Raw genomic sequence first — 14278 nt, 5'->3', positions numbered from 1 at the left:
CTCCCCCATGACAACCAGTTGAGCCACGTGCAGTGTCGGGCACAGCCACCACGCGCAGCCGTCTCGTCTGTAAACATGTCATGAAATAAACAGGTACACAAATTTTACAGATATTCCTACATCGCTTATTATTTATCTGACGTTGTGGTGTGTCCACTAGCTCAGTTCAAGAATAGTTTGAAATAAGACAAAATTCGCCCAGAATTTGTATATCTACTGACAAACATTCTAAAAGTCTTTATGGACAATTATGAACAAGAAATGAACATCTTTATTGCAATGACCTTTTTGAACAACACATGAGAAGAATTCAAAGCCTTGTAATATCACTACCAAAGACACCAGACATGACGTAATGTTATTCAAATCACTGATTAAAAATTCACATTGGCAATAACAGGCCCCGGTAAACAAGAAATAAACTTAATGTGAAATCGAAAACCTGATTATTAACCTATAACTCTCACCTCGTTCACAACAAATTCCATATCTGAGAGGAGGACAGTGACAGTAGCCATCAATGTAACTTCCACCATTGGGGCAGTGTGTCGCACATGGCTCTGTCTCCACAGACGTGTTGGGTCGGCGACATTTACCGATACAGTCTGGAACATGAACTCCACAGCACATCTTCCGTGTTCTGGTTCTCAGCCCAGCACATGTTCTGGTACAGGAGCTCCACACACCCCAAGACTCCCACTCACAGGCCTGAAGCCCGGGTTCACACACACAGTACACCATCAGAGGCAGCACCACGGCCATACACACCTTCACTAGATCCATCTCTGATAGATAAAAGGAGAACATATACATACCACAGGTTCTTGGGAATGGTTAGCCTCGATAATCTCCTGGGTATACGTTCCGATAACTCTCCACTATAGTCCGTTTGGCTCAAAAGCGGACCGGTGAATTGCAATCTAACTCGAAAACTAATAAACATAAAATACTCACGGAAACGCTGATCATAATCATTAAAATATTGACACAGTTCACTATTTGTTACGAGGGAGGAGTGCAGAGAAAGGGACAGCCAGGTGTTCGAGAACGGATGGAGACGGCACAGCACAGGTTAATGAATAAATAACTTTGTCTGTGAACGTGCTTCTCGAACACCTGGCTGTCCCTTTTTCTGCACTCCTCCCTCGTAACAAACAGTGAACTGTGTCAATATTTTAATGATAGTTTGTTAAACAACTTTATTATTTTTAGGACAAAAATTCTGCAAAAACCTCACAGAGTGGGTATGATGTTTTGATTATGATCATCGTTTCATCGTTTCATTGAGTATGTTATGTTTATTAGTTTTCGAGTTAGATTGCAATTCATCGGTCCGCTTTTGAGCCAAACGGACTAAAGACCGTGGATGCATCTACGGCTCTGCCCGATGATTTTATTACCTCCCTTGGTTGGCTTTTTATCCAATCAGCGGTCTACGCTGGGAGGTTGAGCGTACCAATCACAACTCACTTTCGCTTTTTTAATTTATCTAACCGATTAAACTTGGCAACACAATAATATATTGTTGCAGAGGTACTCTGAAAGAGGTAGAAGGAGTTCTTGCATATATTTTTAAAGGTTTCAGACCTGTCAGTTTGTCTGTATGTTTTTCCCCAAAATCTGAGTCCCACTGCGAACAAACTTTCGCGGTTACGACCGCTATCTTTGTTGACACTTGCAAGCTCGGTTGTAACGGCAGTTTATCTGATTGTCTACTGTGAAAATGCGGAGCCAACCAAGAGAGGCAGTTAAATCATCGGGCCGAGCCGTAGATGCATCCAGGGTAGTATCTGGAGATTATCGAGGGTGGGGAATGGTAAAATGTTATAAGCCTCCTTGATTTACACAGTCCACCACCAGTGCCACTGCCACAGCGGTTTACACATTCATCAAATCAACTTTGGAATATTATGTACTCGAAAGCAAAGGGTTGTTGTGACTTGCCATAACCACAGAGTATCAGTGTTCTACCTCGAACGAAAGGCTATTACATGAAAAGACATGTTTCAAGGTATGGATCGGTGTGGTGAGGTAGCCTGGTGGTTAAAGTTCGTCACGCTGAAGACCCGGGTTCGATACCTTACATGGATACAAGTGTGAATCTCATTCCTGGTGTCACCCGCCGTGATATTGGTGGAATATTACTGTAGGCGGCGTAAAACCAAACTCACTCACTTAAGGTATGGTTCAGAACAGTGTGCGAAATAGTTTACAAATTTTGCTAGCCTGTCGGGCTAGATATGCCTGAAAGTTACTAGCCCACAAAATAATTCACTAGCCCGAATTTGAATATAGACACGGATTTCATCATTCAGCTGCTAATATCAGACCATAATCTTGCATGATTTAAAAGTGTATTATAACTTAACAAGTCGGAGAGAGTGATATATTTACAAACTGACCCTATGAAAATTCACTAACCAGTCGGGCCAGTGACCGTGGAGATTTAGTTGTCCGACTGGATTTTTACAGAAGCAAGTTCACACGGTCAGTAGCGAGTGTGTCGATACATGCTAGGCACCTTCACCTCTTTGAGGCCACTACTGCCGGCCATCTGTTTCTTTAGAATAGAAAAGGTTTCCGATGAGAGGGAACGAGGCTTACGACAAGAACTATCCGGTAACGCAAGCTCAGCTGAGCTAATCATTGGTTGACATTTTGAACAACATCCTCAATCTGTTTACATCATCTGGAGCCTTTAATGCCCCACTGCTACCACGCTCACATCAGTGCAGATTGTTTATTGTTACATTATCATGGATTTTATGGATGACAATGTCTTTATACCTTAATCATGTCAATTTCGGTTAAACAAAGTGGTATGAATATGCATGTGAGAGATGTCTGACACTATTTTGCTATGTATTTTAATGAACATTCATTAACATGCATTTATTCGAAAGAAAGGAACCATAATCGATTATAATAATTAAGTTCTATTGCACATGACTTCCAACCAGAAAAGCACTATAGTATTGGTGTGGTGTGCTGTATGGATTTAGTTATGGTAATGATACAGACGGCAGTGCTGTAAATGAGTAACTGCAGAACTGTGTGATAGAGTTGGGAGTAAGCAGAACATAGTTGTGAACAAGGAACTTTGTGGTCCCACCAACAAGTTATTGATCTGGCGACTGTCAGTGCTTGTTCCTCTGATGACATTGTCTTCTCAAAGACTACTCCCAGACAGTGAACTTGATCAGAAGGTTCAACAGTTCCACTGGATAAGGATGTATCTTTAATTGCCAAAGAGTCTGCTGGGGGTGTTAAAAGGATGGTTTGGTCCACTGTCCTTTTGACACAAAAGGCAAGTTAGACACAGGACGATTGTTCTTGAGCACACTTGTGTCTAACGATATCTTCTTTAGAAGTGGAGTTATGAAGGCTGTGCTTGAAGATAGTTTGGATTATTCCAGCCATGATGAGTCCAACAAATATGAGACTGCAGGACTAGTTTCTACACATCCTGTCAAAATCAAAGCAGGAATAAGATCCATGCAACACGGTTTGCTGCGCCCGGCATCAATTATTGATTTCATCTCCATGGACCAAGTAGCTTGGAATAATAGCTGAGGTTACCTTGAAAATTGAATATCAATTTCCATTAAATCATTCTCCGATTCAGTGATAACGTTATTTCTCATATTTTCCACTTCTTTGTATCAAAAAGGATGCAACTGAGTTTGTCATAGTCTTTGTATCAGTCCTAGACCGTTCAATCGACTTGGGACTTCTTAGTTTCTTTGTGATGGCAATCAGTTGTCTTGAATTCTTTTAGCTGTGCATCACTGTCTTTCTGGAGCTTTTTCTGACGAATAATGATATTCAGTTTGATTCTTGATGCTCAATATATCTGTCTCAAAGCTTCAAGTTTAGTCTGGCGACATTTCTTTCTGCTGCTCGCCGTTCATGTTTTGTTTTAATCATTGTTTCCAACTGGACACAACTCGGGATTTAAGTTTTCCTGTCCTTAAAAGACCATGTTTATTCAGTATTTGACAGGGGCTGTTGCTAAGAATTTTAACTTGTCGTCCACGGAATCAAGATTAGCGTAAACCTTTCTTGTGCTGAAGTTTCATCCTCAAAAAATTGTTCAAGAAGACCGGTTTCGGCAATATGATTCTCAAACTGTTTGACATCAATGCAGCCTTCTGCATTATCCAGAGTATCGGAAGGATTGTGCTCCCGGTGGAGAACCCTGGCACTTAGGAGGTACCAAACCAAGGGTTCTAAGAACAAAGGGAAGTCGGACAACAGTGTGCTTGTGTTGCAAGCGAGGTCAAAGGCGAGGTTCGCATATTTGCCATGTTGTCAAATACATATTGCTGTCAAATACTCACTAAAAACTCACTGATATGTATAATTCCATTTGTTTTGTCAAAAAGGACAAGAGCCGGTATGTTGGCTTGGATGTGTCTTGGGCTGTATACGGGCCTATTCCATAGACGTCATTAGAAAGTCATGCATTATGTTGCTTACAATACTGTGTCTGCACCAGTACTGGGCATCCACTAACAAGGTGTTGGACAGTCTCATAAAATTCATCATACAATCTACGTTTCATATACTGAACCACAAAAGAAACGTCGCTTTTCAAAACCAACTGCAAAATTTTGTTCTTGCTAGGTGGTGTTTTTATTATGATTGTAACGTTTTGGTAACATGTTTTTCAATCCGAATTGACAGTTAATACCAACATCAGTGTGTTTTCTGATTAAAAAGCATATCGACCAAACGCACCGAAAAGGCAGACATGGTAAAAGGTTCCGTATGACATTCGTGAAAATGAAATGCACGTGCATGTTGTGACAACCCTACCATAGAAAGCGGTCCCAAATTCGCCTGAAATCAGTTTTTTGTTTTGGCACAATCACCATGCCATGATTTACGAGAGAACAGAAGATGCACGTCTTGGGACGATTGCAAGATGTCCAGACTGCTCGGAGGGTGCCAATCATTTGAATGTTCATGTTAGGACAATCTACCGACTGCAGGAATGGTATCGGGTCACTAACAGCATCCAAGACCGTCCACGCAATGGGCGACCTTCAGTAACAAGACCGACAGATAGTGCGCCACCATCTACAGGATCGCTTCCCCAGGGCGACGGATACAGCACGCCATACTACTGGGACTAACAACAGACCCATCAGTGCCGGTACAGTGCGCCGACGTTTGCGCGGAAGAAACCACTGCTGTCACAGACCCTATCGTAGTCCTGTCCTCGCCCCTCATCACCGCCGAAACACAGACTGCAATGGGCAACTTAGCATCGAAATTGGCGTTATCGACAATGGAGAACTGGTGTTTTCTCATGAAAGCTGATATTGTGTTTCGACAGTCGATGGCGGAGTGAGAGAATGGTGAAGGCGTGGGAAATGTTTTCCAATTAGTGTATTCTTGACAGAGACTAGTGGGGTGGTCCAAGCATCATAGTGTGGGGTGCAGTCAGTCTGAACCAGTTAGTTGACACTGTGGTGTTCCAGAATCTTGGTCCAGGATGAGGAAATGACGTGACAGCTGCTCGCTATATTGACACATTTTGGACGTTACAGAAATCACATCTTCCAGCAAGACAACGGTCGTGCCCACACGTCCAGAGCAACATTGGACTTCCTAAAACAACATGGCATCCAAACCCTACCATAGCCCGCACTCAGTCCGGATTGAATTCCAACAGAACACCTTTGGGACGAGATTCAAAGAAGATTGAATGGCCTCAAACCAAGGCCGACAACTGCGGCTGGACTCGATCAGGCATTTCACAGAGTATGGACCCAAGTGCCTATGGCCTTCATCAACAGGCTAATTCATTCCATGTACAGACGATGCAACGCTTTCATCGATGCGCATGGAGGCCACACACGATACTGACTTTAGGATATCTGAAATGGTACCATTTTTAGTGATTTTGTTTGTGTGACCTCTAAATGTTATTCCCGAAAATGTGTTAACCGTAATTGTCAAGTTAGACCTCAGTCCTCCGATTTGATTGTTAACTGGAGTGAACTAAAGTGTGTGCTCTAAAGAAACCGCTATCGGTGCGACATTTCTTTTGTGGTCCAGTATAGTTACATTTTGACGTAAAATAACACAATGACGGTTACGAGTGGGGAGTGACTGATTGTGAGCAGCAAACAGAAAGCCTTCTGTTTTCCTTTTCCGGCCAGCCGACTTCATCCAAACAAAGGACTCAACAGGGCTGCTCTTCTCCTCATCACACACAAGTAAACTAGGTGCAGCGGTCGTCCTGATCTGATATTGCACTTAACTTGATTGACACTCAGTTTCTGTAACATCCAGCACTGCAGAGTTTTGGCGTCTGTCCAACATCCTTGGCCCTTTTTAGATAGCTGTATTTTCATGTGATGACTAGTTTTCATCATGAGATTTGACATGCTTTACAAGATCATCAGGTTAGTAAATGTGTGCAAAAGTGCACAATCAAATTCTGTCATGAAGACCCTCCATGTTAATCAAACCATGTCCTCCCATTTGAATTGATAACGTTTCAGGGAAGAGGGAGGGTGGTGGACTCGATTGTCTCACATAATTCTTTCAGAACAGAATTGTAGAAAAGTCCACATCCTCCGCTTCCCTACGGAGTTTTAGTATTATTTAGTTAATTAAACTATTTTCGTACAGATTAATATTTAGTAATGTTATTGATTCGTATTGTTCAAAACAGAATGGTGTCAGTGACAAGTACAGTTGAACCGCAAGCATGAGCGGATACGGGTACATGCATCTTACAGTAAGATACGAGGTACCGATGAGAGCTGGCCTGTTCGATGTGAGAATGTAAATGTTGGTGAGTAAATACCTCAGCGAGAGTACCACAGGGGAAGCAACAATAGGGGCGGATCCAGAGGGGATGCGCACTCGTGCTCCTCTGAAAGGATGAACAGCAGAACTACTTTAAACAAGAACGATAACTCCAATGGTACATAATATGACCGAGGCATCCTCACATTGTATTGCTGATTTTGTTTTACTTATATATTTTAAATTAAACCTCTTTGATACAACTAAAAGAAAGAGAAAAACATATTTATTAAAGACAATCCTACGTAATTATTACCAGCTGTTCACCTTATATTTCCAAATATATATTTCTATATATTTGTTTTATTGAATATGCAGATAAAATAATCTTTTTTCAGCTTCATGAAATCCCAAAGCTGATAATCGAAAATGAAATTAAAATACTTTTAAAACTGAACATTTGTGTAACCTTGCTGGCATATCCCTGGTGGAATTTTAAAATGAATTTGCTGGGGAAAAAAGAATGACCCCAAAAAGTCAGACTAAAATATCCCCAGAAATGTAAGCCCAACGTAAAAGATTAAAGCTGATTAGTTACTTGTAGAGATATTATTATTGTTTTGAAACTCGTAGCGATTTATAATTACATTTTCTGAAAATGTTGGAAAGCGAACGTACAATCTCAAAATTAAGCTCGCAAGATCGTCAGAAATACACTCAATTGGAACCATGAGGGCCGTTATGTAAACAAACGCACATGCGTGCATTTGAATCTCTCATCATCCATGTCATTATCCTAACTAAAAACTACACGAGACCACACAGTTCTGTTAGCTACGTTAATTGTATATGTATTCTTTCAAGATGACGCTATATATATATATATACTATTCAAAAAAAGAAACTTGCACTGCTGTTTTGGAGTTTACTTACTGAGTGCATATAACTGATTCAAACATGACATCATTTGATCAGTTACAGTAAAATCATCACTTTACAAATTTCCAAAACATGATTATCCAGAAAACGTTTGGAAAAAACCACAGAGAGCTATTAAAGCCACTTGATCAGAGTAAAATGTCAGTATCTGTTGTGACCACCATGAGCATCGATAACAGCTTGGCAGCGGTGACCCATAGAAGAAAGGAGATGCCGAATGTTGTCTTCAGGAATGTTTTGATACTCTTGCTGAAGTGCTGTGTGCAGTTCTTGAAGTGCCTGAGGTGGCGGATTACGCTGGCGTAAGCGTCAATCAAGAGTATCCCATAGATGTTCAAAAGGGAACAAATCCGGTGTTCGAGAAGGCCGAGGTAACAACTAACATTGCTGGAGGAAGACCTGTCAAACACGTGCAACGTGAGGTCGAGCATTTAACTTTTTTGTTAAACGTTTCTTTTTACAAACGTTTTTGTCGTCGGCAACCATTCCCCCACAGGCTGGGATTCAACATGGATTGGTGTGTGTCAAATATTTTCCTAAAATTCAAATTTGTCCAATGTCAAGTTTATTTTTTTGAAGAGTATAGTTTCATGATATATTAATACATAATGCCATAACCGATTTAAGTACCGGGGATTATTTTTATCAAAGCACGCAATCATTACGCGCGTTCTGATTGGTTTGTCGTATTTTCGCACATAACAAGCATCGAAAGGGGGACAAGTCTTCTTGGGGGTTGCGAACAGGGCGAGTGGTGACATTGTTCGTTTCCTTTCAGTATTTAGTATCATGTGTGCGATTACAAACATAGGGGCGTGTCTCGCTTAGAAACACCGTTAGGAAGACATATAGGTGTCTTTCATACGGTAATAGGGTGGGGTCTTTATACCTATATGCCTTCCTAACGGTGTTTCTAAGCGAGACACGCCCCTGTGGTTGTAAACGCACACGTGTACTAAATACTGTAAGCAAACGAACAATACCCTCCTACCACACAATTCATTCTTCCACGTCTATCCTCTACACTTTACATTAAACCCCTTTAGTTTCAACGCCAAGGCTTATCCATTGCTTTCATCCAGCGTCCCTCACTCAACAAGCTGCCGCCATACAGCTGGAATAGTGTTAAACAATCAAAACACTTCAAAAGCGGTACCCATTACGATGATGATGATTTATAGATTTTACGTGCACTCCCCGACATTCATGTGTCCCATCAGGCTATTCAGTGTTTAATAAAAAAGGTGTGATTATGACCGTTGTTTTATTTAGGTATGAATTTTGAATTCTGGTATTTGCCAGAAGTGGTAGGAAGAACGGGGGGAGGTGGTAATGCTGGTAATTGTATTTATTTATCTGTTATTTCTTTTTTATGTGTGTTGTGCGTGGTTTGTGTTTATATTTGTACAAGTGGGTTAAGTAGGGTTATATGCGGTTCGAAATATACCTAAGGCTATGGAGGTTTGGGTATTATTTAGTGGAGTGTCAGTAGTGGTGTGTGTTAGCGTCCAGTAAACTCCATTCTGTGTTTCTTGTGTGTGCAGTATTGTTGGAACACGTTCAGGGATTTCTGTTCCTACGCTTAATATTTTGTCGTCAACCATCCTTTCAGTTTAAACACCAAGGCCTATCCATCACTTCTATCAAGCTGTCCCCTTTATTGTCCTTCCATCATTGAACCCTCCCATGTCTATGCTCGTTTAGTCTTACTCGGGGGTGTGATGGGCGAGCTGGCCGAACCGCTAGGCTAGTGATCCACCGAGCATGAGGTGCCGGGATCGAGCCCACCTGTGACCGGGTGTAAAATCCTTGGAGTCAACTTTGTGTGCAGACTCTCTCAATGTTGTCATAACCTCTAGTGTACAGTACACAACCCTGTGCACTTAAAAGAACCCACGAATCCGTTGGTATATGACCAGATGGTGGCCACATGAATACGCGCAAACACCTAGTTGCGGGTACAGCAACGTGCAGTGAACTTGGACAAGTATTGTGACTATGTGTCCCAGTCCACCCAGCTGTGAATGGGTACCTCATAAGGATGGGAAAGCCGCAATAACTCTGTGCGCCTTGTGGTAGCAAGAGTTGTATGCTCCCCAGGGAGTTGAGATTGATAATAAGATGTGCCGTTGAGATTGACGTCCAATGATCGATGGAAAAAAATACCAGCGTCTTGAGCATGCACTAGTGCGTGGATATGTGCGCTATATAAATATCCAATAATAATAATAATAATAATACTTGTCCCCTCCACTATGCCCTCTATTTATCCTGTAACAAGATGGGCAAGACAATAGGACAGTGGGAGATTACAGAACGTGGGTCATCGTATTACGTAAAACATTCTCACCTGGTCAGTGTTCTCCGACGTCCGCGCACTCTTGGATCCCAGCTACAATTTAGGCTTTAAAAATTCTACAACTTGTCTTCTCAGAGATCTTCGGCGAACAAACAAATTCTCTGAAAGCGAACAAAAGTTACTCGAAAGCCCCTGTCAAACAGTATTGAGATTCACTATATGCTACATTAGCAGGAAAAGTTATTCAAGTGTTTCCCCTCGGCGGTGCTGACAAACCGGACGGCGATAATGACGATGAGATGTCAATGGATACATAAATAGCACAACCCAGGAAGCAATTCTGAATCTATCTTATACGAGGTAGATGCATTGTGCTGCAGATTTTAACGAAGATGCATTTAGTGTTTGTTTTCTGAAAAAAGTCTTCCAACTGTCGAACTTTATTAGCGTTAGTGAGTAGAGTTGCTGAGTCAAAGATATTCTTAGACGGGTTCCCCATGGGACAAGTCCCATCTCCAACTTGGTTGGATTGAACACCGGAGGGAGGCTGGCGGGACTGCGGAAATGAACGGGAGTCCTTTTCTGGCGTTTGCAACCCAGTATTAAGTTCTATTAACCCCAGCTTATAATTATTGGAAATTACCGTTCAGTTCAATTCATACAGTCGATATATTTGTCCAAAAATTTCAGAACTTTCCTGAATGGAAGTTGTCAGTTTGAAGCGAGTTGTGTAAAGTTCGAGAAAGCAGCTTTTGGATTAGCTGATATAGACATCTAGTCTAGTCTTGCTAAAGGTGGTTCGGACATCTTTAGTTTCAACGCCAAGGCTTATCCATTGCTTTTACCCAACGTCCCTCCTTTCGCAAGCTGCCGCCATACAGCTGGAATATTGTTAAACGAACAAACACACCCCATTAACGATGATGACGTTTGATTCCAATGGTACTTAATATCAGCCAGCACTCGTATATTGTATGGATGTTCCTGTTTTCGTTTTTATTTAATTATTTTAACGAATTAAACCTCTAAAACACCTACAACTAAAGGGGGAAGTATTTGTTAAACACACATTCTAATGTAATCATTACCATCTGTTCACATTATATTTCCAAATGTGTATTTCTGAATAGGGTTAAAGAATCACAGATGGGATTTGTTTTAATGAATATGCCAATAAAATAATCTTTTTCAGTTGCATTAAGTCCCAAAGCAGAAACTTCTGCCATGGCCCTGGTGGTATTTTAAAATAAATGAATACGATAAAAAAATATGTATGACCTGAAGAAATGTCAGACTATAATATCCTCAGAGATGTGAAATATAAGGCCAATGTTAAAGATTAAAGCTGATTAGTTATATATATATAAAATATCATTGTTTTGAAGCGATTTATAATTATAGTTCAAAAAAATGTTGGAAAGCGCACGTACAATCTCGAAGACAAGATCGTCAAAAATAGTTGAAGTTATTCAAGTGTTTCCCCTCGGCGGTGCTGACAAACCGGACGGCGATAATGACGATGAGATGTCATTGGATACATAAATAGCACAAACTAGGAAGCAATTCTGAATCTATCTTATACAAAGTAGAAACATTGTGTTGCAGATTTTAACGAAGATTCATTTAGGTTGTTTTTTTATAATTATTGGAAATTACCGTTCAGTTAAATTCATACAGTCGATATACTTTGTCCAAAAATTTCAAAACTTTTCCTGAATGGAAGTTGTCAGTTTGAAGCGAGTTGTTGTAGTCACGATATGGCTGAAATATTGCCGATGTGACTTAAAATCTTAACTCACTCACTCACTCACTTGAAGCGAGTTGTGTAAAGTTCGAGAAAGCAGCTTTTGGATTAGTTGATATAGACATCTAGTCTAGTCTTGCTAAAGGTGGTTCGGACATCTTTAGTTTCAACGCCAAGGCTTATCCATTGCTTTTACCCAACGTCCCTCCTTTCGCAAGCTGCCGCCATACAACTGGAATATTGTTAAACGAACAAACACACCCCATTAACGATGATGACGTTTGATTCCAATGGTACTTAATATCAGCCAGCACTCGTATATTGTATGGATGTTCCTGTTTTCGTTTTTATTTAATTATTTTAACGAATTAAACCTCTAAAACGCCTACAACTAAAGGGGGAAGTATTTGTTAAACACACATTCTAATGTAATCATTACCAGCTGTTCACATTATATTTCCAAATGTGTATTTCTGAATAGGGTTGAAGAATCACAGATGGGATTTGTTTTAATGAATATGCCAATAAAATAATCTTTTTCAGTTGCATTAAGTCCCAAAGCAGAAATTTCTGCCATGGTCCTGGCGGTATTTGATAATGACTGACTGAGTTTAGTTTTACGCCAGCAATATTCCAGCAATATCACGGCGGGGACACCAGAAATGGGCTTCACATTGCCCATGTGGGGAATCGAACCCGGGTATTCGGCGTGACGAGCCAACGCTTTAACCACTAGGCTACCCCACCGCCCGTATTTGATAATGAATACGTTTAAAAAAATATGAATGACCTGAAGAAATGTCAGACTATCATATCCTCAGAGATGTGAAATATAAGGCCAATGTTAAAGATTAAAGCTGATTAGTTATATATAAATAAAATATCATTGTTTTGAAGCGATTTATAATTATATTTCCAAAAAAATGTTGGAAAGCGCACGTACAATCTCGAAGACAAGATCGTCAAAAATACACTAACGTTTCACGTGGGCCCTCTCTCGAATATAATCACAAGACGCTATAAAAAGAGTCAAAGTCAATGTTTTACAATGGGTATCACTGCTGAACAGTTCAGAAGTTAGAACGGGTGTTTCAATCCTGTACTGATCCACATACTGACCAGAACCGCAAATCGGTGACCTCTCACATGCCCCGAATCTTGAAATGTGGAAACACGGAGGCCATATTTCACTACCTTATTTGCATGTACTTTTAATTGTATTTTTAACTCTGGAGATTTTCCCTCTTCTTGGTCACAGAGTAATATCTTCCCACTTCACAAGAAGGGGAACAGAAATGAGGTTGATAACTCCAGAGGCATTAAATTTAAGTTAAATGTAGTGTGTGAGTGAATGACTCGTTTACTTCCTGGTTCGAGGTGAGCCGAGGTTTGAAACAGGGATGTTTGTTATTCCCTTTGTTGTTCAACTTTTATTTTATTAACCTCTTTGATACAACTAAAAGAAGGAGAAAAACATATTTGTTAAAGACATATTCTAATTACGTAAATTTTCTAAATAGGCTTTAATGATCACGAATGGGAATTTTTTTTATTGAATATACAAATAAAATAATATTTTTCAGCTACATTAAATCCCAAAGCAGATACTCAAAAATGACTTTAAAATATTTCTCAAGCTGAACATTCGTGTAACCTTGCTGTCACACACCTGGAAAAAATATGAATGACTAGTAAAAATAGTCAGACTAAAATATCCCCAGAGCTGTGAAATATAAGCCCAATGTTAAAGATTAAGGTTGATTAGTCACATACAAATGCGATATTATTGTTTTGAAACTCGTAGCGAGTATAATTACACTCAGTTGGACCCATGAGAGCCGTTATGTCAACACACCCAAACGCGCGTGCGTTTATTTGAATCTCTCACCGTCAATCGCGTGATTCTTATTAAAAACTTCATAATAGCCAGCAAAACCCTGTTAGCTACTTTCTTTGTACTTTCAATATGACGATATATATTTTTCATAATTTTTTTTACAAAAATGACACAATGCCATAAACGATTTAAGTACTCGGGATTATTTATAGCAAAGCACCGCACTCATTTACGCGCGTTCTGATTGGTTTGTCGTATTTTCGCACATAACAAGCATCGAGACGGGGCCAGTCTTCTTGGCGTTTACGGAAAGAGGCGAGTAAGACGAATGGGGACGAGTCTTCTTGGCGTTTACGGTAGGGGCGAGGTGACGAATGGGAATGACATTCGTCACCACTCGCCCCTTTCCGTAACCTCCAAGAAGACTCGCCCCTGTCGATGTATTTACGCACATAACAAGCATCGAGACGGGGACGAGTCGTCTTGGCGTTTACGGAAAGGGCGAGTGGTGACGAATGGGAATGACATTCGTCACCACTCGCCCCTTTTCCTCAGAAGACTCCTCCAATGAAGTGTTTCTCTCTCTCTCTCTCTCTCTCTCTCTCTCTCTCTCTCTCTCTCTCTCTCTCTCTCTCTCTCTCTCTCTCTCTCTCTCTCTCTCTCTCTCTCTCTCTCTTGTTAAAGACATATTCTG

The 14278-nt window shown here is 40.6% G+C and overlaps 1 long non-coding RNA gene across 1 annotated transcript; it reads right to left on the bottom strand.

Moving 5' to 3' along the window:
• Positions 1-3: 3 nt before the first annotated feature.
• Positions 4-10296, bottom strand: LOC124258969. The gene is made up of 3 exons (XR_006893719.1): positions 10055-10296; positions 468-785; positions 4-67 (listed from the first exon to the last, which is right to left on the bottom strand). It is a non-coding gene; the product is annotated as an uncharacterized LOC124258969 (long non-coding RNA).
• Between the last annotated feature and the right edge of the window lie 3982 nt (positions 10297-14278).

This window comes from Haliotis rubra, unplaced genomic scaffold (genome assembly GCF_003918875.1).
Source record: "Haliotis rubra isolate DU_JTF1 unplaced genomic scaffold, ASM391887v1 Scf704, whole genome shotgun sequence".
Lineage (NCBI taxonomy): Eukaryota > Metazoa > Mollusca > Gastropoda > Lepetellida > Haliotidae > Haliotis > Haliotis rubra.
This window is presented reverse-complemented; position numbering and strand designations above follow the sequence as displayed.